We start from the raw sequence: 15,814 nt of genomic DNA, 5'->3' as shown, positions 1-15,814 counted from the left end.
ATGTTTCCATCAGCTGTATCTCATATGTTTAAATATAGTTAAATGCTTCTGTGCACAATTTTTTTTTCTGGAATTTTCTGAAAACCTTAGAGGCTTTTCCAAATTTCAAATCCTGTGAAAAATTATTCAATAAATCATGAAAACAGGAAAAAGTATTATAATTCTTATATGAAAAGTAAAGCTTACAAAGCAACATAGGAATGTTACTGGTTCAAGGGAATTTAATAATTTACTGACAATACATTGAAAACAAAAGTGGAAAAAGTGGACTAGAAGTCAAAGATTAAGGTCAACGTTTCTATGAGCCAGCACAAAAACATGTGGGAGAGAAGCCAACAATTTCTAATCAGTGTTATTTGTAGCCACTGCCATATTATATATGTTTTTCTGGCTCTGCATGCTGCTCATGCTTAGTCATTCTTGCAGATGAAATAAACATTAATATGTATGCACAGTACACTTTATATACAGTATACTCTGTCGTGTAGTTCCCCAAGAAATAGCAAGCTTTGGAAGTAAAAAGGTCTTTAGATTGGCAATTTTGAAAGAGATTCTGTGGAGTGCTATTAACCTTGTTAACTACAGTCTACAGTTCTTTGTAAATAATTTAACAGAAGACATGAAAAGAAGGAACATGATACTCTTTGCAAAATATTGTGACTTGACATTACAAACATCTGAAAATTGAATTAGAAAAGCAATGGAGATTTTCATCAAAGACACACAAATAAAATCAGTATCAGAGTAAGCCAACAAAATATTTGCATGAACTGATGTATGCATTAACACCCAGTATAAAGAGGCACTAAGATGCACTTACACATGTGACCAACTTCAACAAAATATCAAAGACATTTTCTACACCTGAAACATTTGTCAGGAAACCAAGGTCAAGACTATGGGAGAGAGTAATTAATCCTTTGAGCTTTTTTTTTTTTTTTTTTTTTTTTTTTACTTTTTATCTTAAGAATAATAGCTTTTAATATTAAATATTTACAGTATAATCTTTTTTGGTTTTTACAAGGTCTTCTTTGGTATTAATGTTTCCTTTTTTTATGTTTTTATTGTTAAATGCCTTTATCAGGTGGAGATCATTTTCTATGTTTTGGAAGTAACAAAACATATTTGTTAATAAACCATAAGTCACTGACGCTTGCTATCTAAACAGACATCATTCAGAATGCTTAGTTGCACTATACATTATTACATGATCCAATAAGGCATGAGGTACTGAATAGGCAAAAGCTGGAAGCATTGCCTTAGAGAACTGGAACAAGACAAGGATGCCCACTCTCACCACTCCTATTCAGCATACCACTGAAAGTCCTAGCCAGAACAATCAGGCAAGATAATAAAATTAAAGGCATCTAAACAGGAAGAGAGGCAGTTAAACTATCTCTCTTTGCGGACGATATGATTCTATACCTGGAAAACCCCAAAGATTTTGCCAGAAGCCTCCTGGAACTGATAAATGACTTCATTAAAGTATCAGTATACAATATCAATGTATACAAATCAGTCGCATTTCTATACACCAACAACGTCCAAACTGAGAATTAAATAAAGAATGCAGTCTCATTTACAATAGCCACAGAAATAATAAAATACCTAGGCATACAACTTACCATGAAGGTGAAACATCTCTACAAGGAGAATTACAAAACACAGCTGAAAGAAATAAAAAATGACACAAACAAATGAAGAAGTATTCCATGCTCATGGATTAGAAGAATCATTAATGTTAAAATGGCCAAACTGCTCAAAGAAATGTATACATTTAGTGTAATTCTTATCAAACTATCAATGTCATTTTTCACAGATTTAGAAAAAACATTATTCTAAAATTCATATGAAACCAAAAAAGAGCCTTAATTGCAAAGCTAACCAAAAAGAATAAAGCCAGTAGGAATCACATTACCCAACTTCAAAGTATACTACAAGGCTTCAATAACCAAAATAGCATGGTACTGGTACAAAAATAACACAAAGAACATTGGAACAGGATACAGAACTCACAAAACTGCACAAACAGAACCAACTGGTCTTTGAACAAAGTTTTTTTGTTTTGTTTTTTTGTCTTTCTTTCTTTCTTTCTTTCTTTCTTTCTTTCTTTCTTTCTTTCTGTCTTTCTTTCTGTCTTTCTTTCTGTCTTTCTTTCTGTCTTTCTTTCTTTCTTTCGAGTTTCACTCTATTTGCCCAGGCTGGAGTGCAATGGTGCAATCAGGGCTCACTGCAACCTCCACCTCCCAGGTTCAAGTGATTCTCCTATCTCAGCCTTCTGAGTAGTTGGGATTACAGGCACCTGTCACCAGGCCCGGCTAATTTTTGTACTTTTAGTAAAGACAAGGTTTCACCACGTTGGACAGGCTGGTCTTGAACTCCTGATCTCAGGTGATCCACCTGCCTCAGCCTCCCAAAGTGTTAGCATTACAGGCGTGAGCCACGGTGCCTGGCCGACAAAGTTGACAATAACAAACAATGGGAAAAGGACTTCCAATGCAATAAGTGGTTCTGGGATAACTGATTGACTGCAGAATATTGAAACTGGACCACTTCTTTTCACCATATACAAAAACTAACTAAAGGTAGATTAAACACTTAAATATAAGGCCTAAAATAATAAAAACCCTAGAAGAAAACCTAGGAAGTACCATTCTGGACATCAGCCTTTGCAAACAAATTATGACTGAGTCTTTGAAAACAAGTGCAACGAAAACAAAAACTGACAAATAGGACCTAATTAAATTGAAAGGATTCCACACAGCAAAATGAACTATCAACAGAGGAAAGAGACAACCTACAGAATGGGAGAAAATATTCACAAACTCTGTATCTGACAAAGGTCCAATATCCAAAATCTGTAATGAACTTAAATAATTCAACCAACAAAAAACAAAAAGCCCTATTAAAGAGTGGACAAAGGACATAAACAGATACTTCTCAAAAGAGACATATATGTGATAAATAAATTTTTAAAATGCTCATTATCATTGATCATTAGAGTAATGAAAATCAAAACCATAATGAAATATCACCTCATACCAGTCAGAATGGCTATTATTAAAAAGTTAAAAAAAAATAAAATAGATGTTGCCAAGGTTACAAAGAAAAGGGAACACTTACACATTGCTGGTAGAAATGTAAATTACTTCAACCACTGTGCAAAGCAGTGTGGAAATATTTCAAATAACTTAAAAGGGAACTACTGTTTGACCCAGAAATCCCACTACTGGGTGTATATCCAAAAGAATATAAATCATTTTACAAAAAAGACAAATGCATTTGTATGTTCATTATAGAGCTAGAAACGTTAGCAAAGACACAGAGTCGGCCAAGATGTCTATCAATAGTAGACTGCATAAAGAAACTGGTACATACACACCATGGGATACTATGTAACCATAAAAAGAACACAATCATGTCTTTTGCAGGGACGTGAACACAGCTGGCCATTATCCTAAGCAAACCAATGTAGGAATAGAAAATCAAATAAGGCGTGTTCTCATATATAAGTGGGAGCCAAACATTGAGTATACATGGATACAAAGATGGGAACAATAGACACTGGGGGCTGCTTAAGGGAGAAGAGTGGGAGGGGTACATGGAATGGAAGGGTACCGATCGGGTACTGTGCTCATTACCTGGGTGACAGGATCATTCTTACACTTAACCTCAGCAGCAAGCAACATCGCCATGTACCAAACCTCCACATGCATCCCTGAACCTAAAATAAAAGTAGAGATAAATACATAATTATAAATATAAATAAGACAAAGTTTGTGTTCCATGACCAGTTCTGAAAAAAATGGAGTTAAATTTATTGTTTCATAATTTTAAGTATACGTGTGCTGTTGATTTGTTTCTTTGTATTGGAGCATTTACTAGATTATTATCCTAATGCACTACAGGGACCTGTTGTGCTGTACACTTTTTTTTAGTAACATGTTCACAAAAAATAATTACAATTAGGAGTATAATTTTTTAACATGAGCAAAAGCGATAATACAGATGTAGTGTCTGGGGTAAACACCTGGGGTTTGTCCTCTTGCAGGACACGGACACATACGAGGAGTTTAGGAGCAGAGGTTTAACGGCAAAAGAAAGAGAAAAGAAAACAGCTCTCTCTCTAGGGAGAGACAGGGGACTTCCAACAGGAAAGGCCAGCTGGCAGCAGATGCACTGAATTTTATAGTCAGGCTCGAGTAGGTGGTGTCTGATTTATGCAGAGCTCACAGATTGGTTCCATCAGGTGTGACATTTACATAGCCCAGGGAAGGCTGGCCACCCTACCCTAATCTTATTATGTAACTGAACTTTCCCCTTGGCCAGGGCCATCTTGTCTGCTCCTTACTGTTTATGTGGCTGGCGGAGAAGGGACGATGGAGCCACTATTTTGAACATGACTGGCACAATTACCAGCATCTATGTCTGCAGCTCCATTTTACAGGCTGCTGTTTGTTAGAAAGGAAAATGATTTGGGGCTACTTTTCATTAAAAGGAAAACCTTACCAAAGACTTCCATACCCTCACTATCTGTGTAAGTAATTTCTTCTTAATTCCTGTATCAATATGAGATAGTCTGAGTTTGTGGGTTAAGGGAATAATCGCCATACTTCTTTTATCTTAAGAAACTGGTCCTTTGTGCAACTTCATCTTCATCTTGCATGTCGATGTAACAATTTGTTTGTCTGCAAGGGAATGTACATATTTTAAACTCCCTGGCTCATAATGAATGCTTCTGGAGCACTAGTGAGTTAGGGGAAGTGGCAGGTTAGGCATAGAGAAGTATGTGCAGGTTTCAGCAAAGGGCAAGAAGAAACATGCAAGCCTTAGGGCCATAGTCAAGGAAGGAAGATGCAGCAAGAAGTCAAAATAAGTTGAAATGTCAATCACTTAAAGCTAGTGAAGACAAGGACTGAGAAGAAGCTACAGGGTTAATCATACAGCGGTTTGCTTAGAAATAAATATTTCATTGGAGTGATGGAAGTAGAGAAATAACTGCCCTAAGTTGATGAGTGAAAAGAAGAAGGTGAGAAAGTGGATATGATATGTACAGAGTTAACCTTCCAAAATTTTAGCTGTGAAGGGGAGGTGACGGAGGATTTCTGGAAGAGTAGAGAAAGTTCTGGAAGTTTCCCGAAATCTTGATATTCTCATCTGTACAGATAGAATAGTAAAAACACGTTCTCCATAGATTTATTATAGTCACTGAGTGAGATCATCTCTTTAAAGTATTTATTCCATTTTATCATATAACATAGTAAAAAATGAGTATTATTTTTAATTTTTGACAATTTGGGATGAAAAGCACTATTTCATTACTTTTAAAATGTTTGTTTCGTTGATTACCAGTTTCTTGTTAGTTTATCAGACGCATGGATTTCTTCTGTGAATTAGGAGTCTGTCTCATTTGCTTTTTTTTTTTTTTTCTGAGTTTTATTTTGCTCATTATTTTCCGAAGGTTATTTTTTTTTTACTAGAAACATTTTGTTTATATATTCTTCTGCCTGTGTCTTTTCACACTGCACATGGAAGAACATTATTCTTCGCATCCTTTTACTTTTTATTCTAACTTCACCACCTCCTGCGCTTTCTTAAAATAAAATGGAATTTTAGTTACAAAAGATAATTATTTTTACATTAGGCCTCTAAGTACTTAGAAATAATTTCTCAGCAACTATTTTAGGTTTTGTAATCCTATTATCCCCCATATGTTTATATTCTACAAGTAATATGAATTTTACTAGTCAGCTCTGTACCCTGTTGGCCCTTTTATTCTTGAGGTGAACTTAAGTTATTTGCACCATGAAGTTTTCTTTTTTTAAAAAACGTCTTTGATACTCTCATCTTTAGCAAATCATTGTATGAATTTCTAGAACTCCTATTAGATGAATGTTGGAACTTTTAGATTTATCTTCCAAGTTTCATTGTTTTTCTTCTAATATCTTTTGTTGCCTTCACACAAGTTTCCACCTTAAAAATCACATTCTCACCATGTATCTTATTTATAGCACTCACCTACTCTTTATTATTTTGTTTCCATAACAATATTTTAAAACTCCAAGAACTGTTGAGAAGCTTCTATTTTACCCTTAATCACTTCATTTTCATTTATTTTTCTTTTCCTTCTCTTCATCTTCACCTCTTGCTTCTGCTCTTCCTCATCATCCTCTTTCTCCACTTCTTTTTTAACAAATTACATCTCAATTCTTGATGAGGAATGAGGATTGTTTATGTCGAGGTTTCCTTTTTCCACTTTATGAATTTTGCTTTCTTAGAGTTTGTTCAGTTGTTGTTTGCATGTGGTGTCTCTTCTTAGGCTGTGATTCTTGTTTGTCTGTAAATATTTATAGATAGTCTAAGTAGAATATATTACTAGCTCAAGTCTGTTTTCTCATTTTTCAGGGAATCCCTGCAAAAAAATGAAACTCCACACTCAGAATATCACATTTAGTGATTTCAGGAGACCAGCAGAACAGGAATTAAGCTGAAACTCATACATAGCTTATTTTCTGGGTTTGGGACCTCTCCATACCTCCTGTGGCTTTATGTTACCTGGTATTGTTACCCGAGACAATGAGTCTCCAGTGTTGGAGTGCCCACTTCAGAAGTCTGTGTGTTTTGCTTCATCCTGAGGCAAACACTGCTTAGCGTGTGTACTCTGATGGTGGTTGTGATGGTGGGGAGTAGCTCAGCCATTCTCCCTGTGTGGCTGCCAACAGATAAAAGGAAATCAGTGTAAGTAACTAGATTGGGGAGTCAAAGATGATATCCACTTGGACATACTGTGTGGAGCCTGTTGGGAATCCAGGTGACAATCCAGCCAGAATATAAAAATACAGATGTGTAGTTCTAGCAAGACACACACACACACACACACACACACACACACACACAGTGTGAGAGAGTGTGTGTAGAGATGGACTGGAGGTCATCAGCATGAAGGATATAGATGATATCCCTTAGAGAGAAAATTCCAAACAAAGAAGAAAACACTAAAATAACGGAAAGTGAGGAAATGCATCCTTGTGGAAAATGAAGAAATCAGAAAAATGCAGTAAGCAATGTGGAATTAGAGAAGGAATTATAAAATTAAGAGAGCTGGAGAAACTAGAGAAGACATAAGTGTTCACAGTTTCAGCTAGAGAAGACATAAGCACTCATGGTGACAACTCTGTGTGGATGACATCTTACCCTTTAAAATATTAGGTAAATAACACGTACATAAAATATAGTAACATTTAACTTTTCTCTTCAAAAATCTTAACATTCTTCCTTTCCTGTTTTTGTTGTTCTTAAAAAATTTGTTTCTCCTACATTTTGACATAAACCTAATACTTCATGTCTAAATAAGGGGTCCCATAGAAAGTAGAAATCTGTGCATGAAAATTGTCACTAATGTGTGCTTTCATCACAGTATAGTAGAAGAATCTAAATATTTTGAACGTTTAGTAGATACTGTATGTGTATATATATATGTGTGTGTGTATATGCATGTGTGTATATATATGTGCATTTTATATATATGTATATATATATATATATATATATATATATATACACACACAAAGGTAATCTTAACTGCCTGCATCAAAGATCAAAATAAGCACAAACATGATAAGAAATGTTGCTGGAAGTGCCTGTTGTGAGCAGGGAGAATGTCTTATAATTATTAATATATGAGTTGACAGGCATTGGAGACTTAGAGGAAAAACCTAATGCAGAAAAATAAGCAGAAGATAGTTATAGCCATGAAAAGGCAAGAAGAAGCATTAAAGTCAGAGAGAATAAGAGAGAAAGGGGCAGGAAGGTGAACTCAAGGTGAGTATTGAAGATGACAAAAATGTGGAAGATCAAAACAAACAAACACAAAACCTGATCTGTGGGCTGAGAAGCCTCATGGATGAAATAAACAATTTAAGATTTTTTTCTTAAAAGTTAGAAGTATTCATTTTTTCTGAGTTATGAAACATTTGATTTTCTGTGAAAGATGGTTCTCTCTCTCTCTCTCTTTCTCTCTCTGTTTTTCTGGCTCATAGTTTCTTTTTGAACCTAAAATTCCATCACACTTTTAAAAGCAAAACAAAAAATGTTGAACAATATTATTTTTCTTTTGTTTATTTGTGAAGATTGCTTAGTCACCTAATTCAATCATACGCAAACTTAACTATTATGTTGGCAGATTAATTTCAAAGCATGGGAAAATCCACCTGAAAGGCAGAAATTTTTGTGATACAGTCAGCAACACTTCTTTCTCCTGCACTTTTTCACTGGCATCGCAGCGCTTTGACTCAGCCACCTTGATGGCAGTCTATTTTTAGGATCCTCTCCTCACACAGCTAGACCCTAGGCCATGGCTCACCATCAGCAAGACAGACTGGGTGATTCAAGCTCCATCTTTCCTCCTTCCAGATCAGTCCCTTCCCAGGGGTTTAGTATGAGCTACACCAAGAGCAAAACTAATTCTCACTAAAAATTTACCTGGTAAAAGGTTAAGGTATTAACCCTTTGAGGAGGTGGTTCAAAGGCCAAAGACATAAATAAGTTGAAATTCACATTTATGAAAGGCACTGAGGGATATTTTGTTTATGGGACTCGCGCTATGATTCTTCAACCCAGCTGATAATAGCAGCTTTTTATAGCCAAGCAAAAGGCTTATCCTTTTAGAGGCATCATAGTACCAAAAGCCTTGATATTTTTAGTGGGGAGCAGTGGTCATGTTTTCCTGCCGCCAAAAGGAGTAGAACCAAGGACTTGATCCTGAAATGTGGCACTCAGCCCCATTAAAATGCCTTCTAGGAAAAATCCGACGTGCCTCCTCTCATCTTGCTAAATTTCTCTTCTCTCTACTCATATGCATTATCAATTCAGCTGGATTTCCATCACCTTTGATATATCTTTTTTTTTTTTTTTTTTTTTTTGAGACAGAGTCTCGCTCTGTCGCCCAGGCTGGAGTGCAGTGGCGCAATCTCGGCTCACTTCAAGCTCCGCCTCCAGGGTTCACACCATTCTCCTGCCTCAGCCTGCCGAGTAGCTGGGACTACAGGCACCTGCCACATCGCGGGCTAATTTTTTGTATTTTTAGTAGAGACGGGGTTTCACTGTGTTAGCCAGGATGGCCTGGATCTCCTGACCTCGTGATCTCCCCACCTCAGCCTCCCAAAGTGCTGGGATTACAGGCGTGACCCACCGCGCCAGGCCCTTTTATATATCTGGGACCCTCTAGCCCGTGGTTTATGGTTTGTTTTCCTCTGGATTTTGCTCTCAGATGCAATTATACTGGATACCTCTTTAGAGGACTTCTCTCCCTGAATGGTATTTATGTCTTTAAACCAAATGCAACTCCTGAAACGCCATTTCCAATCGCCCAGGTTTCTACCAAAATAGCTTTTCTACCTACCTACTTGGTAACCACCTGAATATCTGCCCAACAAGGTATTTGCTATCTCTACCTTGCCTTCTTCTATTGTTTCTTGAGTCCAATTCTGCCAGGCATTATTCCCAACACCACACTAAAAGCAGCTTTCTTCAACTTCACCAACTACTACACTTTTCTGAAGCTAATGGCCAATTTTCAGGGCTCATCTCATTTGTCCTATGCCAGATGTGTCACAGCTGGTGACTCTTTCCTTCCTGAAACACTTCCTTCTCTTGCCTCCACTTCCTCACTATTCTTCTTCTGCTTCACTTGGTGCCACTTGTCATTCTGCTTCACAGGCTCCTCCTCATACCTGTGCCTCTAAGTGTTAAATGGCCCCAGGCCTCCTCTCTTCTTTAAAAATTCCCTCTGCTCTGATGCTTTCACTCAGTCTCATGTCTATAAATTCCATTTAAACACCAACTCCCAGATCTACGTCCACAGCCTAGAACTCTCCCTGAACTCATGTCTCCAAGTGCCTGCGTGCCCTCTCCACATATGTACTAAATAGCTGTCTCTAAATTAGCATGTCCAAAATTGAGCAGCTTATCCTGACTCCCACCAAAATCTCCTTTAGTGATTTTACACTTCAGTAAGTGGACACTCCAAAGTCACTCTGAATCAGTGCCTTAGGCACTGGGCTGGCTACTGTATCTTCAGGACAGCTCTGACTTTTTGCCAGCCCATTTTGCTACAGCAAGTCTCCCAGTGGTGTAATTTTCTTCAATGATATGTTGATAAGAAAAAATATATACAGTCTCTGCAAGGCCACTGTCTGAGTGGCATTTGCATGTTCTCTTCATGTCTGTGTGGGTTTTCTCTGGGTATTTCAGTTTCCTCTCCTACATCCCAACGCTGTGCACGTGAGGTGGATTGCCATGTCTATATGATTCCTATCTGAGTGAGTGTGGGTGTGTGTCATAGATAAGAGATGGCAGATGAATTGAGAGATGAGTCAGCCCAAGGCAAAGAATGTCTCTTTTTATGAAAATTGGGAGATGTAAAACTGAAACCTAACAGAAAACACTTTCCAAATCACATAAAACATCACTTATCAATTGAGCTAGAAGAACTGCAGCTATAATCAATTATGGATACCATATGACACTGGACAGAAATGATATTAAAAAGAGAGACAAAGAAAAAATTGGGACACTTTTTACTCTATAGTCTGTGTTTGACTATAAACATCTAATATAACATTTGTGGCAGCGAAAGGATAGGGCTGTACAAGGTACCCTCACTGATGTAGGGCACTTCTGAGGTTGAAGGCGAGATGGCCCTAACCGTGGGGTACACAACTGGGTATGTGTGTAAGGGGGCTCAAATCAGGAGGAGTGAGAAAGGTGTCAAAATTGATTTAGGATGAACCCTAAAACTTTAAAAATATGTGCTAGGCTTTGTTTTGTGTAGCCCTTAGTAACAACAGAGAGTATGTCCGAGGGATCTCCACTTTCACTGCTGAGATAGGAACAGGCCTGAAAAGTACAGTAAAGCTTCACTTAAGATCACCTATAGGTTCTTGGAAATTGAGACTGCACCAAATGACATATAATGTAAACAACCTGGCTGAGTGCTGTGGCTCATGCCTGCAATCCCAACCTTTTGGGAAGTCAAGGTGTGTGGATTACTTGAGGTCAGGAGTTGGAGACCAGCCTGGCCGACATGGCGAAACTCCATCTCTATTGAAAATACAAAAACTAACCAGGCATGGTGGTGTGTATCTGTAGTTCGTAGCTACTCGAGAGGCTGAGGCAGGAGAGGTGGAGGTTGCAGTAAGCTGAGATCGCACCGCTACACTTCAGCCTGGGTGACAGAGTAAGACTCTGTCTCAAAAAATAAATAAATAACTAAATTAAATAAATAATAATGAAAACAACTTTATTGTAGAATAATTGATAGAAACAAGAGTTAATTTCCTATGGCGCATTTCTGGTCACAAGAATATTACCAAACTTCTAAAGAAAGACCAAAACCTTTCTAATATTAAACATTGAGATAAATACAAGCTATACATACATTTAAGATGAATAAAAACTAGTAAGATAATAATTTATCTGCTTCTTCCCACTCAGGATTACAGGTGGCTAACTGTCCCGACAGTTCAGGGTGCAAGGTGGACACCAGTCCTGGAATCTAAGTTTCCCAATATTTTTTCTTTGTCTCTCTTTTTAATATTATTTTTGTCCACTGGCTTATAGCATCCATAAGTGACTGTATATGCAGTTCTTTTAGCTGGCAGAGATATAAGTCGATAAGTGATGTCATCTGTGACATGGAAAGTGTTTTCTGGCTGGGTTTAGTTTTAGGTATCTCAGTTTCTAGAAAGAGACTTTCTTTGCCATGCATTGTCTCATCTCTAATTTTATCTGCCACCTATTAAAAGAAAGGTAACTGGGCTGGGTGCAGTGGCTCACGCCTGTAATCCCAGTACTTTGGGAGGCAGAAGAGAGTGGATCACGAGGTCAGGAGATCTAGATCATCCTGGCTAACACAGTGAAACCCTGTCTCTACTAAAAATACAAAAAAAAAAAAAAAAAAAAAAATTAGCCGGGCATTGTGGCAGGTGCCTGTGGTCCCAGCTATTCAGGAGGCTGAGGCAGGAGAATGGCGTGAACCCAGGAGGCGGAGTTTGCAGTGAGATCACATCACTGCACTCTAGCCTGGGTGACAGAGTGAGACTCTGTCTCTAAATAAATAAATAAATACAAATAAGTAAAATAAAAAGGTAACTGATGAACCTAGAAAAATAAGTTTCAGTAAACTGTCAGATAAAAAGGGATTGTGTTATGTTTTTTGTTTGGAGAAGACAGAATATTTAATGTTTTATTTCATCACTGCAGGAGAAAAATACTCTTGCCAGGGCTCTGTGATAGGGGAAAATTCTGATGAGCATTTGCCTCTTTTGAGTTATCAAAGTTACTGCTAAGTGCCACAATGTCTGAGTCTCACCCTGCCGAATAGACACAAGTGGCACTCAGTGGGACACATGCATTTCTGGAATTACCCTAGGTATCATAGCTATTACCCTTCACACAAAAGCAGCATAGAGGGAAGAAGATACCAGTAGGCTTACCAGGGGAGGTTACTGCTGGAGGGTTGGGCGGGAGGCTTCCCAGGGATTATCTAAGCCCTTTCCCTGTCTTCAAGAACAACTTCACATAAACGGTCCCCTGCAGATGGGAACATTCTCTCTACTTTAAATCTTTCCAAACAACAGATACATTCACTTTTTTGCAGGACTGTAAGGAGGGGTTCATTCATGATTTTTCTTTATTGCTGACAGACAAAAATCCTAGATACCTAGATACCTTTATCTTACCTATAAGATTCTATAAGATCTTCATGAACAGAAATGACTTACCCCATAAAAGCTAAGTCTATTCTGTCCCCATTCAATAGCCAGTATTAAAGATGTTAATCAAATCTATACTATTTACAGCTAACATTACAAATAGGTGAGTCTATACATATCATTGTAGTAGAGCCAGCTCTCCAATTCCATGAACTTTATTTGGCTTAGTTGGGTATAGAAAATAGAAAAATACAGTGCAATGCAGATATATATGGCTTTTTCCTGCTGGTGTTTTGAGGACAGTACTATTTGTCCCTGAGATCTTTCTTCTGCCTGGCTAATCTGTTAGTCTGTGTATTAATTTCAACTTATTTATTGTAAAAAAAAAAAAAAAGGAAGGAAGTGAAGCTAGAGTCCATCTGAAACAATGTTATTAAAAATTTGTGAACTAGGACTTGAGTCCATTTGTTGTATTCATAAAGGGTGGCTTCGCAATCTCCATCCCCTTTAAAAAATTTAGTTCAGAGTTTTGACAGCCATGCATCTTTTTCTGAGGTATTTCCAAAAGTGAGACAAGAAAAAAAACTCAGATTGCAACAACATTTGTGTGTTCTTGATTAGCAGCTGATTACCTCTATGCTGGTTTGAGTTATCACCAGGCTATCTCAGAAGGGTCCAGTGTGAAATCAGCAACTGGCGAGGCATCTCTTCAAAACTCTTTGGCTTCTAGCTCCTCGGTGTCTATTAGCTTACTGTTTCATTAAAAGGGAGATGGAGGGCATTTGGTACAAACTTTTATTGGATGACTGCTCAGGAGAATAACTGCTCGGGCCATACTTCCAAAAGCTTGCTAATAAAATGAAGCTACTGGAAGTTAATTAATTTTCCTTTTACAGGACAGAGAATGGAGCCTGACACATAATAGATGTTTAATACATTTTCACTGATAAATTGAATAAATGAATTTATGATTATTGAGGAATTGGTGCTCGTTTACGCTTAAATGTTATTTCCCCCCAGTGTTCTGGTGATGAGCTGTTTTGTTTGCCATGTGGAAAGGGCCTAACAGTGGAAGAGAGAGACAGATCCTCTGATGGCATGTTATTTGAGGAATAAAATTAATTCCAAAGAGTTCTTCTCTGCAAAGTTCAAGTTCACTGCTTTTGCAATATTTGGATGTGAGGACATATGAAATGATTTTGATGACTGATCTGATTCTTCTAAGAATATAGTTTCACAATAGCTCTTGATAGTTTAAAAGAGGAAAGCATGGGGTATAGTAATTTAGCCATGGCTAAGACGTGACTAAGACACCTACATCGTCTTCGTTGGAAAGAAAGATCTGTCCATGTTAACTATATTGACTCCGTTTCCTCTCTGCTCCTCTCTAGTGTGAACCTCTGTGCTTGTTTCCTGACTAAAACAATACTGCCCACAGAGTAACCTCCTCAACCCTGTTAGTCATGCCATGCCTACCTCCCCAGCCCGATTGCCTAGCACTCTTTCTTCTCTGTCATATCAGCAGCTCTGATCTCCCGGGCTCTCCAGACCCAAGTCCTTCTTCTCATCTCACCACTAGTATCACTTCTTTATCTGCTCCTTGGATAAACTCAGATCTGTCATTATAGGCTATAGTGAATTACTGTAATTTTATGTTGCTTTGGTATATTTTGAATATAAGCTAGATTTTCTCATCCCAGAAGCAGGGCTGCCACTCTTGACACAATTCCCGGTTCTTGACCTCCTTCCAATTCCTTACTGTGATCAGTCCAGATATCTGCTTTAAATAACCACCTCTTGGTGACTACCTCTCTCTAGAACACAATCTACTTGACTTGCACCACTGACCCCCACACCTTGCATAGACTGAGCAGATACATCACAATGGCCACCTCTCAGTCATAGCACGTTTCTAAGGAACTCGTTCCAGCTTGCTGTAAACCCACCAATCTTGACTCCTCATGGGAAACATGTTTGGGTAACACCCTGGAAGCCAATAAAAGCTTCAGCCCACAGGTCTCTTGTTTTCTCTCTTGCTCCCCACCCACTAGCTGAGCGTGCTTGTCCCCTGTGGTTCCCCACTTCCCATTAACCCTGTGAGGTGTGCTGTCCTCTTCCCTCTGGGATCTGTAGGTAATAAACCACCTCTGTTATTTTTTGTGTTTTGTTCACTTGCTTTCTCTGTGTCTCACCTGACTAATAAACCTGAATATAGCTTCTTTGCTTTTCAGGGCTCTCCCAGAGGCTGACTATTTTGCTTGGAGTCAGTTGGACACAGGTAAGACAACAGCCACTATGGTGTCTCCCAGGATATTCCTGTGAGAGGGACACTTGGTCACAGATCAAATGCTTAGGCATTAGGCTATCCACCAGGATAAAAAACAAAAGTATTTTGCGAAAAGCATATCGCAGAAATCTACAGTCAAATCCCTGGAGCCCCATAAGAGCAGAGGTAGAGTTCATAGCCACCTTCGTGAAGAAACTCTCACTACTAAATTAGAAAAAAAATACATATATATACATAATACCTTCTCGCAAAACTGTTTCTTTGTTTTTATAAGATTTATCCCCCTGTACAAAATAGGCTTTCCACAATTCTCTCATGTGCTTTTACATATGTTTATGTAATTGTTGGGTTCTTCCTTTTTCCCACTGGGATGTAATCTTTATGAGGGAAAGAATCCATTTCACTTTTCTCATTTTTGCTTCCTTGTTGCTTTGGCATTAAGTCTGGCACACAGTAGGCACTTAATAAATACTTACTTAATGATTAAAATTTATAAGAGATGCGTGATCTCCATCATAGCAGGTCTGAAAAAGGAATGTAACAACTACGATAATAACTCATGTGAACAACAAAGTTAGCTGGTAAAATGTGTGAGTTTCCAGAAATTACTTTCCCCTCAAATGCATTGATAAGAATGTTATTGTTAGAAATTATTTCAGCATCAAGTTAATAAACTCCTTGTCTGAAGTCAAAAGTCATCAGGAAAGGTTGGTCACAAGCAATGATCACTGAGATATGAATAAGTTGAATTATCGAATACCTGGAGTTACTAAGCTGGTGGCGTTACTCACCTTTCCGAGTAGGAGAGAATGAG

This window comes from Piliocolobus tephrosceles, chromosome 15 (assembly GCF_002776525.5).
Source record: "Piliocolobus tephrosceles isolate RC106 chromosome 15, ASM277652v3, whole genome shotgun sequence".
Lineage (NCBI taxonomy): Eukaryota > Metazoa > Chordata > Mammalia > Primates > Cercopithecidae > Piliocolobus > Piliocolobus tephrosceles.
Note: the sequence above shows the minus strand (reverse complement) of the source record.